This window comes from Balaenoptera physalus (assembly GCF_965194825.1).
Source record: "Balaenoptera physalus genome assembly, chromosome: 18".
Lineage (NCBI taxonomy): Eukaryota > Metazoa > Chordata > Mammalia > Artiodactyla > Balaenopteridae > Balaenoptera > Balaenoptera physalus.
This window is the reverse complement of record NC_138899.1, coordinates 26,192,771-26,215,112: the sequence shown is the minus strand read 5'-3', so window position 1 is coordinate 26,215,112 and position 22,342 is coordinate 26,192,771. Positions and strand designations below refer to the sequence as shown.

At 35.2% G+C, this 22,342-nt stretch overlaps 1 protein-coding gene across 4 annotated transcripts in view; it reads left to right on the top strand.

The window, feature by feature from the left end:
- LOC309647466 (uncharacterized protein) overlaps positions 1-21,279 on the top strand; it is a gene marked incomplete at its 5' end in the record, with an annotated part of 312,977 nt that extends 291,698 nt beyond the window's left edge. The window contains 5 exons of one of the 4 annotated variants that reach the window (XR_014256055.1): positions 5,845-5,978; positions 8,598-8,651; positions 11,004-11,120; positions 13,663-14,094; positions 15,096-21,279. Of the gene's footprint in view, positions 1-5,844; positions 6,332-8,392; positions 8,500-8,597; positions 8,652-11,003; positions 11,121-13,662 lie in introns of those variants that run through there. The other 3 variants (XR_014256057.1, XR_014256056.1, XR_014256058.1) reach the window with 3 other exon arrangements.
- Between the last annotated feature and the right edge of the window lie 1,063 nt (positions 21,280-22,342).

Sequence of the window (22,342 nt, the reverse complement as noted above, 5' to 3'; positions counted from 1 at the left end):
GGTGAAAACAGTTAAGCAGATGTCATATAGCAGGTATGCAGGGGTAATGGAGAGTTTGAAAACTATCATTTTCTGTTTCTAGAAACTTTGGAGGCATTGACTTATTCCAAGAGAATTTTCGTGTCCTTATATTGAATTATCACTTTCTACCTAAAATAGCCATGATTGTTTTCTGTCGCTTATCCTAGTTAAGATAACTTTCTATTCTTCTGATAAACCATTTCAACGTTATTAGGTCTAAAATACTGATTTAATGACAGATACAGCACACAGGATTAAACCAAACTTTACCAAAAGTCAAATAGGTTTGATTTGTTACTCCTTTTATTTAAGAGGCAATTTCAAATGTATGAATGGGCGATTAATTACAAAACTCTACTGATGATTTACAAAGCCATCTTGGTTATTGCCTAATACTTTGTCCTTATCTTTACAGAGATTGGTATTTTTAAAATAAATAATCTGATCTTATGAAAAGCATTTCAAATACCATGCATTTCTATGTAACAGTCATCTTATTTAAATGTTAATAAAATCTGTTTGCATGTAGATTAAAAATAATCAAAACATGAAAATATCAAAATGTCAATTTATAATACAGTGTTACAAGTGGATTAAAGTATAAAATGAAGTCATAATACACCAAGGCTTTTTTACTAGTTTATGAAATCTTCAGTTTAGTGAAGCTTAAATCAAGACCTAAAAATATTTGGAATTGTAACTAAGTTACAAACAAATAAATGGTCTACTCCCAGAGATCAGGAGTCTAATTGGAATTACTGACTCTCCACGGACAGTGATTCTGCACACATCCATCCTGTAGTTACAGGGCTGCAAACAGTTTCCGTGTAAGTTTTTGTCTAGACTTATAAAAACTTTCAATAAAGCCATGGAGACATTCAGTTGCTTCCTGTCTCACGGAAAAGGTTGTAGAACCCAAGTCATGCTGCCTGTTATAGGGTGATTTCTGAGTTTGTGGCCTTTCTTTTAGTGCTTCATGTGAATCAAAGAAAGAAAACCAGGAACTATTACTATTAATAATACAGTGGAAGAATTGTTTAGAAAACTTGCATTGAGCAAGATTTTTACCAACTATGAAAGTAAGCAAAGTAATTATTTTATCATAAGAAATATCCTTATGGAGCACAGAGAGAATTTGGTATTTATTTATTCATTTTGTGGTAGTACCTTCATAACTATAAGTAAAATTTCCATTGCAATAATATTGAAAACATTCCAATGAGTCTGTCAGTCAACTCAAAATATCTATCCTCTATAATATTATTATAACTTTTTCTGTGATATATTTTAAGTTAGTATATTTTCAAGTTAAGATAACATTTATACCATTGAAAAACTTACAGACACAAGGAAATTATTTCCATATCTTGGAAGAGTTTTCACTTTATCTGTTGGACTTAATGTTTTTACTTTGCCAGAATAGTTACAATAGTTATAAAATATTCGAGTCTTAATAGTTACTAGGATGAGTTAATATGCCAATTTAAAATGCCCAGATGGATGGAAATCAGAGTTTAGAAAAGTTGGCTTTGCTGCTTCTTTGATCTCCAATCAAAACAATGTTGGGAGTGAGGATATAACAGAGGTTACAGAAGAACTCCTTAAACAGGCCTATGTATAAGGAATGAAAACATAAGAATCTGTTTCAAAAGGAGAAAAACTGTGAAAGTTTAAGAAGAATTTTCAGGTTAAGAACAAGGGCAGGTACAGAATCAGAAAATAAAATTTTTAAATTAGGAAAGAAAAATAGTACAGTATGCTATGTAAAACTGAAAACACTTAGCTCATAAAACAAACCTGTGTAGGGCTGACTAAACTAAGTAGAGCCAGGAATGCTGAAAGCACAGTTCAGATATATTAACTAATACAAAGTAGAAAAATGTTTATCAGATGTATGATATAGATTATCTAAAAACGTGACTCAAAACAGAACTGCCATCCTTCAAAGGTTGGTCTAAACACCATCTCCATCCAGAAGCTTTTCCTGAGCTCATCTGGATTTAATCTTTTTCTTCCTAGTGGTTTATCCTAACTTTGGTATGACAATTATTACTTTTTATCATGGCCCACCTCCTACACTGGACTGTCTCATTTTTTTAAGTACTCTCCATAGCACCCAGAACTGTGCCTCTTATCATGGAAGCATCTAAGTACTTATATAATTGAAAAAAAAATACACTGAAATTTATTTGGTACATACTATTACTATAAGTTAGATGGTAAAAATTCTTGCTAGAACGTTCCTTTTTATTTAGAAGCACAAATTTTAAAGGTATTTTGCAAAGATTTTTTTCAGGTTCTTTTTTTTTATATTTATAGTGAGCAATAATATGTTTCATCAATAAATTCTACTTTATCATTATGGCCTTAATATTTTAGCCAAATACATAATGAATGGTATCAATATAAAATACTTTCATACACTGACCACTGATAAATATAAGTCAAAATACACCTGGATAAAATTATGAAAACAAAACACACTTATTATTGATGTCTAGATATACCTTGTGGACAATGTATACCAGAATCACTTCCCAGGAGGTCTCATTAGGTGACATTTGTCAGCTTAATGAAGTTATAAAGGTCCAGGGTATGGCTGTCAGCTCTGAAGGATCCAGCACAGGTGAAAGACACATTTTTCACCATACTATACCATGAACTAAGGACTCAAGAGTGATGTATAATATAGAATTCTAATAAATTAATTTTCAATAATAAGTTGCAGCCATGCCAACTTGCTTGGATGGGCCTTCCCAATCTCAATTTCTCTGACTGTCCCTTTAATAGAAAACATGTTTGTTATCTTTTTAGAATCCCAATATTCCAAGAAAAAAAAAAGAAGAATCCCAATATTCCATTGGCTAACATTAAACATACAAAGTCACAGCATACGCCCATGAGTGGTCATCCTGCCTTCTTATTATCTGAGGCTTATTGGCTTCTCATAAAATCTTCCATAACAATGAAGATTATGAGATAAACAGAGTGTAGGAAAAGTCAAACTCATAGAAACAGACAGTAGAGAAGCGGTTGCCAGGGGCTGGGGGGTGGGGGAAATAGGGAGTGATGGGCAAACAGATATGAACTTTCAGTTATAAGATGAATAAATTCTGAGGATCCAATGTATAACATGGTGACTAGAGTTGATAACACTGTATTGCATAACTGAAATTTGCTAAGACATAGAACTTGAACCCAAAAGATAAATATGTGAGGTGATGAAAGTGTTAATTAACTTCATTGTGGGAATTCTTTCACAATGTATTTGTACGTATATCAGATCATCATGTTGTATACTTTAAATATCTTGCACCTGTAGCAATTTCCATCCCGGAATTATTAGAAAAGGAGAACAAAGAAAGAAGAGGTGTGAAGAATGGGGAGGGAAGATATGAAGTAAAAAGAAAGAAATCCAAGACTGGATATATCCCCTTCCTCATTGTCTTCCTCTGTCCATCTATTTTCAGTACCTTATCACAATATATTTACATAGTTATTTGGATTGTGTATTTCTAGAATAGATGCAGAATTTATATTGTATAAACTTCCCCTGGTGAAAGTTGATGCATGGCCTATTTTCTTCGAGCAAAAGAACTATTGCAGACTTCCAAGGGCAGCTTGGCCACTCAGAAATGAATGAAACGTCTTACTTTCTTTGGCAAAAATCCATCCCAGCCTTCAGCATATGTGAGTACAAACCCCACCACATTTATAGAGATATCCTTGGTTTAGTGAACGTGATGGAGGAGGCACAGATTGGAATGGCGGTTGCCAGGGGCTTGCGAGAGGGGTAAGGGGAGGGAGTAGTCAAAGGGTACAAAGTTTCAGTTATACAAGATGAGGTCTACTGTACAGCATGGTGACTATAGTAAACAACATTGTATACTTGAAAATTTGCTAAGAGGCTAAATCTTACATTAAGTGTTCTTATCACCCCCCCAAAGTGATAATAATAAATAAAGATGGCAGGAGGAAATTTTTGGAGGTAATGGATATGTTTATGACATACACTGTGGTGATGGTTTCACAGGCGTATGTTAATCTCCAAACCAATCAAGCTGTATACATTAAACATGTAAAACTTTTTGTATGTCAGTTATACCGCCATAAAGTGAGTAAATGTTTTAAAAATATAGGAATGATTCCAAACTCAAATCTCTAAGTTTGGAAATAAGTCTTGTTCAGGACAAGCAGAGACCCACCAGGTATTCCTGAGACTCTGCAGGATGCAGGAATGTGTACACAGAACTCACATGTGAGAGCCATTACTCTGAGGGCACAGGTGAGGTCATGTTTCTCCAGATAGGAAAGGCGTCCTCTATGTGTAGATGTTCCCTGCAGCCCTGCAGTCCCTCAGCCGTGTCCCATGCCCTTGCCACTCCCTGCTCTGTTATCCTTTGTTGCTCAGGCTTCTGGTCTCAGACCCTCAACAGCTTCAGTTCACAATCTTGGACGTTCCCAATAGAAGATTTGGGTGTGGTGGAGAGGGTTATGGGTAGGGGAGAGGTTTGAGAAGACAAAATTTGAGAATCAGATTTGGCAATGTTCAGGACATACTTGTTTTAGATTTCATTAATCTTATTTATTTACATATGTTTTTATCTCAACACCACTCATCCTTCCTATAACAATCTCCAGATGACATCCTCTGACAGAGTTGGTGGCCTCTGCAAACACAGCCAAATCGGTAAAATCTGAAGTCACATTATTTATTAATGACCTAATCTTCAAAAAGGCAGTGCAATTCACTAAAGAGGATTTTTGGTGGGGGATGCTATAAATGGGATGCTGAATCAGGTACTGTGACAGGAGACATTTAGTCATTCACAGTGACCATTTTGATTTTTTTAATGCACTCCTTGAATTGAAAAGTAGAAAAAAATGAACTTAATGTAATACATGCTTCAAACTGCTCATATCAGAGTTGGGAACTGTGTTAACATTTAACAACAAGTTCACAAATTGATTGACCTGCTTATGCTATTTCATATGCAGCGTATGTAAAGATCATATAAAATACAATCTTAGATATATGTATGTGTGTGGGGGGGAATATATATATTTTTTAAAGGGTTAAAGCTGTTCTGAAATCTGCCAAAGTAGAATAGGCTGTTGTCTAAGTTGAGACAACACTAAGTATCAATACTTGAGAAAGAGACTCATTCAACTTGTGTAAACAAATATTAGAGCATATTCTATATGTGGTTAAGGTTTATGAATTGAAACTAAAGTATAATTTTCTTTTTTTTTAATTTAATTTAATTTTTTTTTATACAGCAGGTCCTTATTAGTCATCAATTTGATACACATCAGTGTATACATGTCAATCCCAATTGACCAATTCATCACACTACTAAAGTACAATTTTCAATTTTCATCCATGATTTTGAAATGAGGTAGGGTAAACAAGACCAGCTAAATATTCTACTGCATCTATATCTTATAAACATGTAGTCTATATTGAAGACATTATATTTTATACAAAATTATGTTAAAATAAAATATTAATATTCTGTTACTACCTAATTTCACATTTATATTTTATCCTTCTACTTCCAGTCTTCAATTCCCCATTCATTAACATTTTGGAGAAAAATAAAGAAAGAATGTATTTGTTCGGATGCATTGCATGTATTACCTGAATAAATTCTCACAGGGACCCTGATAGAAAAGTAATTATCCCTAATTTTTCCATGTGAGAAAACTGAGGCACAAGAAGAAGAAGAAACAGACTTATTCATATTACTAACAAGTTTAAGATTTGGAAGTAGAAAGCAGCTCGACATGACTCTGACAATGGTGATTTTTTTTTTTTTTTAGACTTGCCACACTCGGCTTGTGGAATCATAGTTCCCAGACCAAAGGATTGAACCCTTGGGCCCACGGCAGTGAAAGCGCCAAGTCCGAACCACTGGACTGCCAGGGAATTCCCAATCGTGACTTTTTTTCTATCGGTACAATTTTATTTTGAAAACCTCTAGTTAAAATTTATTCCCTTGATCTAAAAAAAATCTGATGACTCTCAATTCCACATTCCTAGAAAGTTGCAATTCCTTAGCATGGCATTCAATATTCTCCTCAATCCAGTTCGCTCCATGTTTTTCTGCTTAAGTCTCCCAACTTTTCTTCACTTGTTTTATTATCAATTCAGTATGGATCACTTGACATTTGCTTAAAAGGCCCAGTTGTTTTCTTTCTCTTGTTTAATGTCACGCTATTCATTCTTACTTTTCTCTACTTATATTTGTTGAAGTCCTATATATCATCCAAACCTTAGGATAAACGTCACCTCTTCCATGAAGCCTCTTTCCATCTTTCTTAGCCAAGTCCTCATAAACCATCACTTACACCTCTGGTTTGGAACGTGGGCAATCTGACCCTATGCTATAGTTATTTGTGCATCTGTCTTAGCTCCTTTATCAGACTCTTAAAGGGAAGAAACCCTTCTATATATTTTCCACAGTGCCTGGAATAGTTCTTGGTACATTCTAGAGATCAATAATCATCCCTTGAATGAGTGAGTTAAAGTGACAGGCAACTGAAGAGTTAGATTTTATGCTTTATTAAGTGAGGTCCTTTTGTTGTAGATTTTCAGAACTTTTCAAAACTGATAAAATGAAACTTGCTCACAATAGAATCTCCAAATGTTATCCCCAGGATAGGTTCTGGAATAGTAATATAGAAAACCTTCTTGTAGACCCATGAAAAGCATTCCAAAATGTCAAAGATCCTTGGTTTAAAAACAATGATGATGACATTAATATGGAAAACACATGCGGTAATTAAGGATATATATGTATGTGTGCATGCACTGTGTTAGTTTTTTTTATTGGCTTGATATACCTACTTCAAAGAATAGAATGTATTTGTGACACAGAATGTGAAGATAATTTGTCGGTAACACATGCATTGCTACAAGTTATAACAGTAAAAAAAAAACATTATAAATTAAAGCACCCATGGGTCATTCAACTCAGCTGGCAATACACCTGAATAAAAAGGGAGAGCTAGACTTAATCTCCAAGCCTGTCACTTATTTCTTTCACACAAAAAGTATGGGACACAGGTGGCCAGAAGTCAAAGATCATACTCTGCCTGAATGCTTCATAAGGCACGGTACAAATGTATGGGACCTGCTGGGTGAAATCACAAAGTCACTAGAATGGGGTACAATTTTAGTGACCCAGGTCAAAGGCCATACTGCTTTTGGTGTTTTACAAATGTTTGACAGATTAAATACCCACCTCCTAGGGATAACAAATAGGCCATGGAGCTAAAAGTATTCATAAGCATTAAAGCTTCATTCAGAATTCTCCTTATGAAGGATGCAGGTCACAAGGATTAGTAATATGGTTACAAAAATTTTTTCCCGTTGCTGAAAAATTGTACTCTGGACAATATCCCTGAGTGTAATTGCAGGTCACCCAATATGAAGACTAGAAAAATAAAAAAGAAAAGAGTAAAAAAAAGCAGCAGTTATACTCAGACATGTCCTTCTCTGAAATGCAGCATTACCTTTTTAGGATTCTTTCATATTTTGCCAAATATTTTTTTTCTTGGATACAGTGTCATATTATCACTAATCTGTGTAAATTATTTTGCTGATATTCAGCACTTTTTATAGTTCACTATCTCTAGAAAGTTGATCTGATACACGGATATGCTTGACAAATAATCCATGGATGTTATAAGGACAATAATGTATGGTATTGTGTGGAAAAGTGCTTTATACATTTTGTAAAATGCTCTGAAATTAAGGCAGTATTATGATTTAACACAGTATCTCTTTATTCTTACTTGAACTCTTGTGACAGTATGCTCACAAAGTTAGTTTGTGTTGTTATATGCCTCTCCCTCTTTTGCTGTTCTTTTACAATTTGAAAAGAATAATTTAGTTTTCTTGGTGGCTTTATGTAAACCAATGGTTTAAGTTACTGTAAGTCAGAATCACTTGGAGGGATTGTTACAACACAGATTACTGGGCCCTACCCCAGAATTAAATTTTTTTTTTAATTTAAAATTTTTTTCAGCTTTATTAAGGTATAATTGACAAAAACTGTGTATATGTAAGGTGTATTCATTACCTCACTTAGTTACCTTCTTTTTTTCTCCTTTTCATTCCTCCATCCCCCTCCCTTCTGGCAACCACCTGTTTGTTCTCTGTATCTATGAGTCTGCTTCTATTTGTTTGTTCATTTGTTTTGTTTTCTTTTAGATTCCACAGAACTTTTTATTCAGTAGTGGGGTCCAAGAACTGGCATTTCTAACAGATGCCCCAAAAATGCAGATGCTGCTGGTGCAAAGATCACACTTAGGATCCACTGATCTAAACAACATGCCGTTATAACAACATTGTTTTCTTTAACAGTGACCCTCAGGCGATCTGAAAACTATTTTAAAAGAATTTTTATTAATTTTCCTGAATCCTGCGAAATTTGCTATCAAGATCGTTGTTACTGTTCTTTGATATCCGAGGTAATGCTGATTATGTTTGTGCTGGTAAGACTATGACTGAAAACTCAAGTCATTCATTTCCTAAATTAAACAATGGTTGTCTGCTTGTACTCTTACAGATTAATTATTGTTTCCAGGATTTTCTACACGTAACTTCTTTTTCATCAGAAGTGGTAAGAGCCACCTCTGCCTCTAATACCTTCATTTTATATTGGTTATTGTCAGCTTTTTTTTCCCCCAGAAGGCAATGCCTTTGTCACATAGATTTTATATCTATTTACAGTAATCCCAGGTTACTCTAGTTTTAACACATAGTATGAAAAGTCTTAGAGAAACAGTGCCAAAATCTTTCATATTCACTTTAGCAGAGGTGAGATGTTTTGAGTCTATTGTCAATATCAGACTTTCAATTCCAGAACTTATTCATGTTGTTCTAGACAAAGAGATTTGCAGAAAGAAGATGGGGACCTAGGGATACAGGATTTGAACAAACCATTTAGCCCTTAGCATCACATCAAAACGCTGCAGTGGGTATTGCTATTGGTTTGCTAGTGTAGAATTTTATCCTTTAATCTCCCTCTAATTATGTAGTTTTCTTTAAGGCTATTTCTCTATTGATTTTTTTTAGATCAAGAGATAGAGGAACATAAGTAATAGTCTTGGTTCCCATTATTTTCTAACTGATAGTAATTAGTTCTAATTCTAATTCTCAGGATACTTTATTGTCGATGCTAAGTTTTAGTTATTAGCTATTATTTCAATAATCATTTTAATAATTATTCATGCATTGGATACTAATGTGAAACTTCTTTAAGATTTCTATTTATGCACACACGCAAATACCACACACAGGGTTTTCAGTCTTAAAAAGAAATAGGAAAGGATTAGTAGCAGGCAAGTAAAGGGATATGGTCAATGTAAAAACACATGCTAATAATACATTGTGCTTCACTTTGCTATTTAACAACCTCTTGGAAACACAGATGTGACATCTGTTTTTAGATTTTCAAACTGATTTTTATTTTTAGCCTAATTATATACATATATTATATATATGCATGTATTATATGTATAAACATATAATGTACACATATATTGTGTGTGTGTGTGTGTGTGTGTGTGTGTGTGTGTCCCCAAGGGGTAGAGATAACAGAGACAATACAGAGAAAGCATTATGTAGGGCAGAGGTGTAAGTATGAGAAGTTATAAGAGCAAAACAAACAATGGCAAAAACATTTAGGTTTGTTCTTTTGCTTATTTTCTCCTGAAAATCCGACTAATTCTAGAGAAGGATACACTCACAGGGTATATAGCTTAGTTTCACTTTCCTCCTCTCATTCAGGATCCCATCCAGTCTACCAAAAATTGTAGGAAAAGTCCTGCTATAATTTATAACAGACTGTAAAAGAATCAACTGACATTTCTTTAAAATTAAAAATAATTTTTCCAAAAATCTTTTAACTTCATCTTCACCACTACCAGGACTGCGAATTTATTTATTAATTTCCTCCCGCAAATGATTTCTATTTTAAACTTAGTGTATTGGGAAAGTTCTCTTTCTAAGTGAAGCAATTCAAGACATAAGTGAGCAGGGAGAGGAAAATGGTAGTTATGCACAAAGATGTGTGTGTGTCTGTGTGTGTGTGTGTGTCTGAGTGAGCGTGTGGTGAATCCCTTTGAGAGCAAATCACGAAAGGATTGCTTGTGAGAGAACCTCAGGCTCATGGTAAGCCCCACCCTGAAAACATACGATTATTTTTTATAAATAATATGTATTGATGTTTACATATTGATGCTTAACTCTAATATGCCCCGTGGTTCATATTATGGTTTATTTCCTTAATGCTTCTTGGGTCTTTTCCTCCATTAGACTATAAAGCCTGATTTCTTTTCTTTGGAAAAATCATCAAATCCAGTATATAGGATCTAGGTAACAAATTTTGACCAACTGAATTATTGTCCCATTTCAATCTAACAATTGTATTCTCTAAAGGGGTTGTAAATAGAGTTTGACATCAGATATCTAGATGCCATCAGCCCCCAAAATAGGTATAAGGAATAATGTTAATAAATGGAACATTTGGCTGTATTCATGCCATGGAATTTCTCTCTTGCTTCACCCACCTCTGGCTTCCAGACATCTAAGCGGATGGAGTACTTTTTCTAAGTTTGAAAGTTAATATTAAAACTGATTTAAAAATACAGTAATGATTTTCAGGTTAAATATTTCTCAGACAAAGTAGGAAATCATTTTTATCCAACACATGACTCGATATAGTATTTTCTAACAAGGAATTTTCCTGTGAACGAGTAAAAGAGATTGGAATTCGTTGCCTTTCACAAATCAGCTCTCCAAACATGGAATTCTATTTTTCAAAATTAAGCCAAGAAAATAAAATCTACCAAAAAGGAGGCATATTGATTATTGTTGTTCCTATGTAATATTCTGAAATATTGCTCACTGAGGTTTGAATACCTAACTCTGTAGTTACCTTTTCTCTTTTTTTCTATTTTATGGGTTGCAGTGAAAGAACACATACTTTGAACAGTTGAGAAAAACTAAGGATTACAGTGACACCAAGCAAGGGCCAAGATGTGGGCAAAACTTTGTGCTAACCTGCCCTGCAGTTGCCTATTTCCAGGTGATTTATATCCTAAATGCATTTAAGAAAGCCAGTTCTCTCCTGTTGCTTGTCAGAAAAGCAAGATCTAGTTTATTTCAGGAAGGTATGAGTTTATAATACTTACGTTTTTTACCTATAACATAAAGCCAACGATATTGTCTACTTACAAAATATGAAAATAACCTGGAGTTAGATAGATATACCGAAAAAGGAAAGGAATTTGCACTTGAGCTGTAGTGAGACATTCAGGTACAGAAGCAGAAACAAGATCAAGGCGGAGAGAACCTGCCATTGGTAGAACAGTCGACATCAGCAAATCCCTGGTTTGGGCAGCAGGAAAACTTCTCAGCGAAGTGAAGACACCTTAAATCCTGATTTAATCCTCTACTTTGTTCTTCTCATGTGTTATGGTTCTACGGGTTTGGGTTTCTGTGAGACCTGGTTCCATGCTGGTGATTCCTGTTTTCCTTCTATCCATGCCAGTTCTGATGCAAAATCATCCATTACTTGAAGAAACATAATGGAGACTCTTCTTTGCAACCATAACTTTGGCAGCATTCATTGATTTTGTCACTAGTGGTTGCTGTGAAAAAGGTGTCAGTACTTAAGTTCACGTGGTGGAATATACTAATTGCTTAGTGTACCAATGACAAATCCAGATCTTTAAAAAAATTCTAGATGAATACACTTTAAATTGTGTTCAAATTTAAAGTAAAATAATTACTGACTACAACATTGGATCAGTCCTACGAGTATTCTCCTATGGGTCTACAGGAACTTTTCAGAGCTTGATTGAAATATCTTTTGTTAAAGATTAAACTGTTTACACTGACTGCGATGAGCTGGATTATTGTAAGTGAGCAAAAAATAAACCACAAAGAAAGTAGAAGACCGTTAAGGGGAAGGGGAAAGGGCAAAGGGGAAAGGGGAAAGATTAAAGAGGGTAGTTACTGCATGGGGCATGTAAACCCAGAGTAGGGTGACTTAAGCCCCGAGAGCGTGGCTGAACCAAGCTAACTTCAAGGTCCCATTCTCTTCTGTCTCAGTCTCAGTGCCACAGCTCCTTGATGTAAGTCTATCGAGCTCCTGAGCACAGCAGGGAGGCAACAGTACGAATTCTTCAAGTCAGAAGGGAGTACGGTTCTTGAATTTAGATTTATTCTTTGAGTCTTTTCATCCAACGAAAGCTGCCTGGCAGAGCAGTTAAGAGCATGGGCTTTGGGCCTCTGCTTGAATGGGTCCACTGGCTCTGCCAGGTAGTGACTGTGTGACTTTCAGACTGTGACTTCAGGTCCATATCAAAAAACCTGTAGCCAGGAAAGGAGCCTGCTTTGTAGAGTTACATAGGGATCAAGAGAGGTAAACATAAATGTAAAGTATCTGATACATAGTAAGCACATAAAGTGGCAACTTACAGTATTAGGAGGGAAAGATATTCTGTCTATCTATCTATCAATCATCTATTATCTATTTATCATTTGTCTACTCTCTACCTTGTTACAAAAGGCATTCAATGTGGATAAAGAGATTCTAGCAAAATGTAAAATAGATAGCTAGTGGGAAGCAGCCGCATAGCACAGGGAGATCAGCTCGGTGCTTTGTGACCGCCTGGGGGGGTGGGATGGGGAGGGTGGGAGGGAGGGAGATGCGGGAGGGAGGAGATATGGGAACGTGTGTATATGTGTAGCTGATTCACTTTGTTATAAAGTGGTGAACACACCACTGTGAAGCAATTATACTTCAATAAAGATGTTTAAAAAAAAAAAAAAAAGAGATTCTAGCAAAAGAAAACATGTATGTCTTACTGGGAGTTACCAGGGTCATCAGGAATTTTGGGCAGCCACCTGGATTTGATGTTACCTGTCCTGTACTTTGCCCTAAAACGGGTCTCTGCATGTCTTGCTGTGAAGGCCACTCAGGAATAGGAACGTGTCTTCATGAACTGAGTAAATTACGGTTTCCTCTCCCTGTGTGAAGCCTGTAGTTTTCTCCTCGATGCAGTGGAATATGTTTAATGAGTACCATCACCTGGCCCTGTAAGATTGTCTCTTTAGGTCTGCACTCGTCATTATCGTTTTGAGGAGGGCCGATACGGCCTACGATACTAAGGGAGGAAAGTAAAGTCAGAAAATACAAAAGCATCCACATTAAAGTGTAGCTTAAGAAAGATATAAGCCCAATAAACTTTGAAGTTAGTGAGAGGTGGGCAGATGATTCTGGGGATTGTGATGAACTGCAATTCCACTCAGGTGCTGTGCAATTGTTTCTAGGTGGATGACTTTAGATATTGTGAGAGGACATAAAATACTAAAAGAAGAAGCAAAATTTTAAAAGAGCTTTAGGGGTTGTGACGAACTCTGTTATTTTTGAGCGTTTTCCCTTGGTTTGCATATTATTAGCAACCCGAGGTGAATGGATGTGCCTCAGAACCACTAAACACTATAAATCATCATCCGAGGCAGTCGTAACAGTCATTACCAATGCTTGTGTTCCACACTAAAATGTCTTTTTGTGCTTACTCTCTCTTCTTCCTTTGCATTCCACTGATCATCAATCACAGAAGCAGCTTGGCCATTTCTCTCTGTCTTGCCTCAGTGAACTCCGACTTTCCTTGACCGTTAACCCCTAACTGGAATGCACAAGGCCTGGACGCCTCTGTGGGCCCCGATTCACCTCTCCCAATGAGCCTCCCTTCCTGGCACTGAACTGCAACGCAATATTTTCCATCTGTTGAATGAAGAGCATGACACAGGCAGCTGGATATGGTTTTGGAGCCCAGGGCAAACCAACGATGCACAACTCACTTTTATTCCACAAGCCTGTGGGAGCCCAAAGAGATAAGAGGCCTTTCTGCTAGGCTGAACACAGAGCCTGGCATTCAGAAACAAACACTCCTTCCTGAAATACTCAATATGTTTTTTTATTCAAGCCAGAAACATTGTGGGTTGGAATAATCTAAGGATGAATCTAATCTGAAGTTATCTTGAAACGTGTGAGTAAGCTTCTCGTTCATACACCAGCTGTTTTCTTTCCGTTGAATGTTTACTGGATGGGGGATCAGCCAGTGTTTCTTACGCAGTAGCGGGGAAATTTTGTCTGCTCCAAAAGAAACTACAAGGCCTTTCCAAGGAGTAGAGAGGAAGAATGGTTCATCATGGGTTCAGACAAATTTGGGGGCGGGGGGGGGCTCTGATAAAATCACTTCCTCAAATTAGGAAATACATTTCTTCATAAAGCATTCTAAGAAATGTTTTATCCATGACTGCTAGCTCTCCTTATCAGAATATTTGAGACAAAATTGTTAAAATAGCATTGCTAAGGGTATAAGAATAATTTTCCCAAACATTTAAAAATATATTATAGGATTTGTAATAAATGTTGATATATATATACTTTCTTAATTTACACATTTGAGGAGAAAAATGACTTGTTAGGTATTCTTAATAGGATCATTGGCTTTAAAAATCAAAATGGGGAGAAATAATCTTGGTAAAGGGAAAAATGTTATGTAATGATATTTACTTGTTCAAAACATGTCAATTGCTCTTCAAGAATTGAATTATATCCTGGCATGGTTTTCAAGACTCTTCATGACTACACCCAAATTCACTCCAGTCAAACAGTACCGCTTACTCATATTAAAACATCCAAATATTCTGACACTTTTTCCTATGTTCTCTGTGTCTGAAATTCCCTTTTCCATCAATTTTGCATATTAAAATTCAACCTACAGAGGACACTCTTATTAATCTTTCTAAATCTTCCTTATTTCATTAATATCCTTCCCTCTGGAAATAATCACATTTTAACTATTTTGTGCTGTGAATGGCATTCTTTTCTTTTTGACAATTCTGTTTGCAACTACATGACAGCTACATTTTATTGCACCTACACTGCCTTTAGACTCTGCACTAGGTGTAATACATATGTTCCCTCATACTATCTCTACAGCAAGTTTTTGAGGTTAATATTATTATCTTCATTTACAAATAGGAAAACAGAATTCAAAAAAGGCTGAGACACTTGCTCAAGGTCAGCCAATGCTACGTGGTCAAAGTGGAATTTAAACCTGAATGTGCCTGATTAAAAAAGCCTAATTCTTGGGAGGCAGAAGACCTAAGTAGACATTTCTCAGAAGAAGACATGCAGATGGCCAACAGGCACATGAAAAGATGCTCAGCATAGCTAATTATGAGAGAAATGCAAATCAAAACTACAATGAGGTACCACCTCACACTGGTCAGAATGGCCATCATTAAAAAGTCTACAAATAATAAATGCTGGAGAGGGTGTAGAGAAAAGGGAGCCTGGCTACACTGGGAATGTAAATTGGTGCAGCCACTATGAAAAACATTATGGAGTTTCCTTAAAAAACTAAAAATAAGAGTTGCCATATGATTCTGCAATCCCACTCCTTGGCATACATCCAGAGGAATCTATAATTCGAAAAGATACATGCACCCCCAATGTTCACAGCAGCACTATTTACAATAGCCAAGACATGCAAGCAACCTAAATGTTCATCAACTGATGAATGGATAAAGAAGATGTGGTACAAATATACAATGGAATATTATTCAGCCATAAAAGAGAATGAAATAATGCCATTTGCAGCAACATGGATGGACCTAGAGATCATGACACTAAGTGAAGTAAGTCAGAAAGAGAAAGACAAATACCATATGATATCACTTATATGTGGAACCTAAAATATGGCACAAATGAACTTATTTATGAAACAGAAACAGACTTACATACATAGAAAACAAACTTATGGTTACCAAAGGGGAAAGGGAGGGGGGGAGGGATAAATTAGGAGTTTGGGATCAGCAGATAGAAACTACTATATATAAAATAGATAAACAACAAGGCCCTACTGTATAGCACAAGGAACTATATTCAATATCTTGTAATAAACTATAATGGAAAAGGATATGAAAAATAATATATATATGTATAACTGAATCACTGTGCAGTACACCAGAAACTAACACAACATTGTAAATCAACTATACTTCAAAAAAATAAATAAAAAAGCCCAATTTTCTTTTTCTCTGTTCTACTTTTGTGGGCGTTTTTGTGGACATGCACCAACTGCTGGGTCTGATCTTAATCTCTCTAGGTTCCAGTGCATCTCATTTGGTACTGATAACTGCCAATGAATTTTATCAGACTACATCCAATCCACAAAAACTTGGTCAAGTTTATAGAAAACTGGAATATAAAACTGCCATTGGTTTTGTTTAGATATTTGTCTCAGATTCCACAATTGTTACATATGAAATAATTCCAATATATACACACAAAGTACTCAGCCATGTAAGGTTTATGTGTGCATATATAAGTGTGTGGTATAATCACCCACTGATTTTCAGATAAAAGACAATTTATTCTTTTAATACTTGTCACTCTCTGTTTCTCTCATTTATTTAATTCTTTATGCTAATTTTGGTAGTTAAAAAGAATCTGAATTTTCACCTGTTAAATGACCTTTATTTTGTTAATATTTGGTTAGGAAAAGGCATTTGCTTATTATTTTTTTCTCATCCTTAGAATTTTTCATGAATTGTTTCATAAAATTTAGGTGAGATTTATTTGCAATAAGCATTGAGCCATGTTCCTTGTAAACAAATAAGACCAAGGTCTTTGAGAACCTAAATGTACTAATGAAGAATATTGGGGGAAAATAACTTGCCAACCATAATCTTGGAACCAAAGAAATGTTACAAAATTTTCTCTATTCAAAGTTTATAACAGAACCTGTTGCCTCCCAGGCCATAAACAGTTATGATTATGGTTACATACTCACTTAATACATTTATTTGTCCTTTTAAAGTTTGATTAACAAAAATGTACCTTTACCAATTTCTGTGTGTGTGTGTGTGTGTGTGTGTGTGTGTAAGAAGGAAAGGTATTGAATTAATTGGTGAAAAATTCACAATATTTTGGTTCTTTTCCACTTCAAAATGTCACCAAATTTACATAGACCATCAAAGTTTAGTATCCTTCCAAGTATAAATTTTGGACAGTGTCACTTGATAATAAAATACTTATGTATAAGATGCAGTCTACCATTAAAAAACCTGTAGTCTATTTTGTGTACATACGTAATTATTGAAAGAGAAAATGTTTCCCCTGGCTCCAATCTTCCTCACTTCCAATCTACCCTTTATTTTCAGTTACAGGAATTTTTCTAAAATACAAATAAGAATATGTAACATATTCTTACTTGAAGTCCTTCACGTACTCCATGACTTTCATGATAAAGTTCAAATTTGTTGGCTTATCCCTCCAAATTGTTTTTGACATGGTTCCTTCTTACATCTCTAGCCTTAACAACGTCTTAAATACCTTAAATATCAAGGCATAGATCTTTTTATTTCCTGAAGTTACCATATTACTTTGGAGAATCTGGAGACAATGAAGGAAGTGATGTTTAAAAAGACTCTTGAAGAAGAGATGGACATTGATAAGTAGAGGAAAAGGGGTGCAAGCGTGCTGGGTGTGAGGTGTCATAGGCTAGGGCAAAGGATGCAAGCAGAAGAGGTATGGGTTGCCAGGAGCCGGGGAAGAGTTTATAATGAGAGTAAATGGGACTGAACTAGAATCTGGATGAAGGATGGGGGTTGCTATTTTTTAACTCATGGATGGTTCCTAGATCTTTAGAGTTGGAAAGGGTCTCAGAAATTGAAGAGAGGAGATGACGAAGAAGGAGAAAGGAAAAGAAGAAGAAAAAAGTAAGCTTAGTCCTCTAATAGAACTCATCTTTACAATTTTATTCTACATTAACTACATTTCAGCAAAATTATTTTTCTGTTAATAATAAAACCAGCTAACTTTATTATACTTGGTTACCAGGTTATATCCTGAAACACATACAAATCATTTCACATTCAACATTGTGAAACCATCATCATTTCACATGTAATACTAAACAGTTAATAAATGGAGTCCTAGGTATTTGTACCCTTAATTTTTATGGTTAAAGCATGGATTACAGCAACTGAAGATCACAAACCTGTACTCTTAGTTTTAATTGCTGAACAGTGATTCAGGTCATGGCTTTCTTTTCTTTACCAGTAATTATTTAGTACTGTTGATAGGACATAGTGGAAATGAATACTGTTTAAAAACGTAGTTATGTATTTCTTTCCCAAATGTCATCTTAACATTACATAAAGCCTTAAACTTCCCGTATACATTTACAAAGAGCTTTGAGAGGAACAGGAGAAGGAAAAGCTGATTTTCATTACTCTTTGAAGTTGAGACTAAAAACAAAAGATAAGAGTAGGAAATTACTTATATCCGAGCCAGCTTCCTATCGTCATTAATGAAGTTATCTTTATCTCCCTGAGTTGTTTATTGTTCTGATTTAATATAAAAAGTTGATGTTTCTTAAAGACACTGTTTTCTTTTGAGGTTAGTATAAAGAAGATAATAAACTGTCCATAAATCACAATAATGAACATATAAATCTACTGTGCACTTTTTATTATGCTTCAGAATTTTATATTCCTCATGTATTGATCATGAACTACATGTTTACATTTAAATTCTTTTTCTAGGCTTTGAAATTAAATTAAGATTATAAAAGAAGATAATTTACTGTTTTTAATTTGAAGTGAATCTATTTTATACATTTTTATTGATTTATTAAATACAACAATTTCCTAAAAATCTATTTTAGTGATATTTATTGAAAAGCATAATTTTTATTATTCAACTTCATTATTTAGATTGTATTTACAAAATACATCCCTGTAAAATGTAAATTAAGTGTGCCTGCATGAAGAAAAAAGGGTAGCTTTCTCTCCTCTTTTTTTTTACATCCTTCAAGGTAGTTGGGCTTATGCAGAATCTCCATAGCTGCTTGCTATTTTTCATTGTGCCTTTTAGAGCCACTACACAGCCAAAATGACTATATCCACACTTAGAATGGATGCTACATTTCTTCCTTCTAATACAGCAGGCTCAGTTTCATTCATTGGATTGGGAAGAAAATAACAGAGTGTACAAATGACAACATATTGTTCCCATAAATTTAAAAGATTGCTATCATCTATCCTATAATCCAGCCAAAATAATACCTCATCAGGAAGAGCTTTCAAACTATCTTGTCATATATCATGTGCTTTTTAGGCTCTGTTCTTTTTTATAGTATAAATTTGTATATTTTACAACATTTCTGAAAATCAGGTGCAGAGTATCCGAACCTTGTTTCCAAATTTTGTGTTCCATCTGCCATTTTATTTCTCATTTAAGATACATCCAATGTCTCCAGTGAAATGGCATGGAAAGCCCAGAGGCCTCTTGATCAACTCCTTGTTAAGGAGTTTAAGCAGAACACGTCTCCCGTGGTAGAGTGCACTAAAAAGACATTTTCACCCTGAAATTAGGAATTTGTATTTAATATATTTCTCACAGTGCCTGTAGAGTATAAATATACGGTTATCCCTTCTGTTTTATTACTTCATTATAATTTGTGACATGCTATAACTAGTTACAGGAAAAGTATCATTCTTTAGAGGAAATTTTCCTTGGAATTGTAGAAATTAAACATAGGAAGCATTTAACTTTTTATATCTTCATTTTGTAATAATATATGCATACAATGCAGTCAATAATCCAAGTAGTTAATATTATGTTTTAAAAAGAGCAGTTCGTATATAGCATTGAAGTCTTAAAACACAGAGGGTGACTCCTTCAACTTATGCAAAGAGTTTGGTTGTATTTTCGAAGTACTACCCTCATAAATCTAACCAGAAGAGTTATTGTTGCATACTGGATTATCAACTAACAAATGAAACAATAAAAAGCAAGATAAAAGCAGATTTCTTAAGTCAGTCATCCATGTGTTTAGTGCTATGCTAACTACTTTAAGAAACATAAAAATTTGCAATCTCGTTGAAGGGTCAAGTTTTATGCAGAGCAAATAGGCAGAGAATAATACCTGATAGTAAATCATCAGACTAAACTCTGCGTAACGGCTTGCCAGTTGTAAAAAATTTTGTGGAAAGAAGATGATGAAAAGTGATATTTAGGAAGATTAAACAGTTATCTAAGATTTCTTAGTAAATGAGTACTAGAGTTAAGTCAAATGTTATCAAGTCCTTTCATTTTCAGTCTTAGCACTATGCCAAATTGCTTTTTTTTTTAAAAGAATATAAATTCAAACAGCAGTGTGCATATTGTGGAGTATTCTGATACTGCAAAGGATGGGAATGGTGTGTTTTTATGCCTAATTAATTTTCTGGGTAAGACATAAATAAGCTTAATTCCTGTTCATTTACATATTCTCCTTTGAGAGTCATCCAAGGTAACAAATGGACTATAATTCTTTCCATGTTTTTGGTATTACTGGTCTTAGGGAAACAAAATGATCTTTATTACTTCTCAATCAGATTCTATATAATATATACTTATACTTTGTGAAGTATCATGTTCTCTGTCTTTGAAAAAGTCTTTCATGTCTTCTTCCATCTCTTTCATTTTCACTTGAAGACTACAGCCTTTGTTTTTTAATTGTTTATGCACGTATTTCTCTTAAGGCATAGCTAGGATAGGACTAATGATTAGAACATAGCCTATTATTACTGAGCATTTACTATGTACGTCGCATGTAAGCACCTCAACTTCTCCCTCTCAACACTGCAAAGCTATGGCAACATACTTTCAAGAGCTACAAGGACAGAAAGTCTTGCATTAGCAAGAATCAGACTCAACTAGCCTCTGTGACCATTTATACCAGTACTTAGATATGCTTCTTTCCCACAGAAGAGATACACATGAAGTTGCGGTAGGTCCCTGAGGCCAAAGCAAAGTTCAGAGATCTGTTCAGATACATTTCTTTCTCTTTCTTGGGTCAGGGGTGAAGCAGGACCAGGCGGTAGCATGCCACATCAGACAACCAAAGCCAGATGCCGGCAAGAATTTTGTACTTGTCTACAGGCAGAGCAGGTATTCTGCTGTTACCTGGCTTTTGAGACAGCACTGATTATTGGAAAGGAATTATACTGTATTTTATTTCTGCCTCTGAAAAGGGCTAGCAGCTATCTCATATTAGGTCGTTAACTCTTTGTGCTTTAGTTTCTTTACTTGTTGACTAGAGATAAGAACAGTTGCTTGTAAAGGGCATCAAAAGAAACGCACAGATGTGAAGACAAGTGTGAAGATAGGATATTAAGCTACTACCATAGGTTTTGAAACTTTGGCTCAATAGTTTTATTACTATTTTTGTTTATATTAGATATATGTCCAGAATCAACAATATGTTAGAGGCATGAGTTAACATTCCCTAATCCATTGAGCTTGAAGTCTTCTGCAGGGTCATATCTTATCTTGCTGCCAAAGGGAGTGTCTGAAAACATAAAACTGATCGTGTCAGTTCCATGTTGCAAATCCTTCAATAGCTCCCTTTAGTATGAAACTCCAAACTCCCACTCAGGATGTGTAAGATTCTTCTCAAATTGGACCCTAACTATAATTATAATTTAACTTTTTACCACACTTCCAGGTACACGTTGAGTTCTACACACACTGAACTATCGGAAGCTCCTAAATCAACACACTTATTTCTTCATTTACATTTCTGAATCCCTAGAGGTCAGAGACCATGTTGTCACCGTCTTGTTTTCTTCAGCAGCCCTCCAAGTAATGCTTGGCTGCAGACGACTTTGAGACCTTGTAGGTTCAATGAGCTCATAACTTGCATCGTGCTTAGAACTCACAAGGTAGCACTACGTACCTCATCTTATTTAATTCTCACAACAACACTCTGAGTTGGGAGTACAGGAATTATCATATGCTCCAGGAAACTGAGGTTGCAGGAGAGTAACTCACTCACCTGAGATCTCAAAGCTGGTGAGTGATATAACCAAGATTCTACCACCCACCCTTTCACTAATCACTTTATTATACCTTATTGTGTTAGTAACATGCATATATGATACAGTAAATACATATGATATACTTATATGTGTGTGTGTGTATATATATATATATTTTTTTTTTCTTTCATTCTGTTGGTTTGTTTCTTTGGAGAATCCTGACTCGTACAGGGCTCGCCATATTCCCTTCTCCTCCCGAGTAATTCCCCTCCTAGCTCTTTCCCTGCAGTTCCCATGGAGGGAGTATAAACGTAAGAACTGATAATGTAGTGGGATTTTATTACAGCTGGGCAAGGTCTGGAAAAACTTCCCCCTCAATTCAGATCTCCTATTTGTCTCATCCATCAATTCAGA